Raw genomic sequence first — 511 nt, 5'->3', positions numbered from 1 at the left:
TATATATATATATATATATATTTATATATAGACAAATATACGTATTTTTATGTATATACATATACATATATATATATATTTATGTATGTATATATATACATATACATACAAACATGAAGATGTATGATCTAATTAAGCCAAATTTAATAATATGTTACTCATGTTGTACGAAACATCCCTCTGCTAACCAAGAACACGCCATCTATAGGCATTACGTGTCCGACGCACAATAAAGAGACGTCACTGACACATAACGCACACACGTACGAACACTCACATACGCACTTGTGTCTGTGTACGTACACACACACACACACACCTGTATATATGTATATATATGCGTGTGTATACGTATATATATATATATATATATATTTATATTTATATTTTTATATATGTATTCATGCAAACGTACATTCATACTTACATGTATATATATATATATATGTTTGTGTGCATGTGTAAACAGTATAAAGAGAACTCAAAACATACGTGTGTATATATATTTATA

This window comes from Octopus bimaculoides, chromosome 2, assembly GCF_001194135.2.
Source record: "Octopus bimaculoides isolate UCB-OBI-ISO-001 chromosome 2, ASM119413v2, whole genome shotgun sequence".
Classification (NCBI taxonomy): domain Eukaryota; kingdom Metazoa; phylum Mollusca; class Cephalopoda; order Octopoda; family Octopodidae; genus Octopus; species Octopus bimaculoides.
This window is presented reverse-complemented; position numbering follows the sequence as displayed.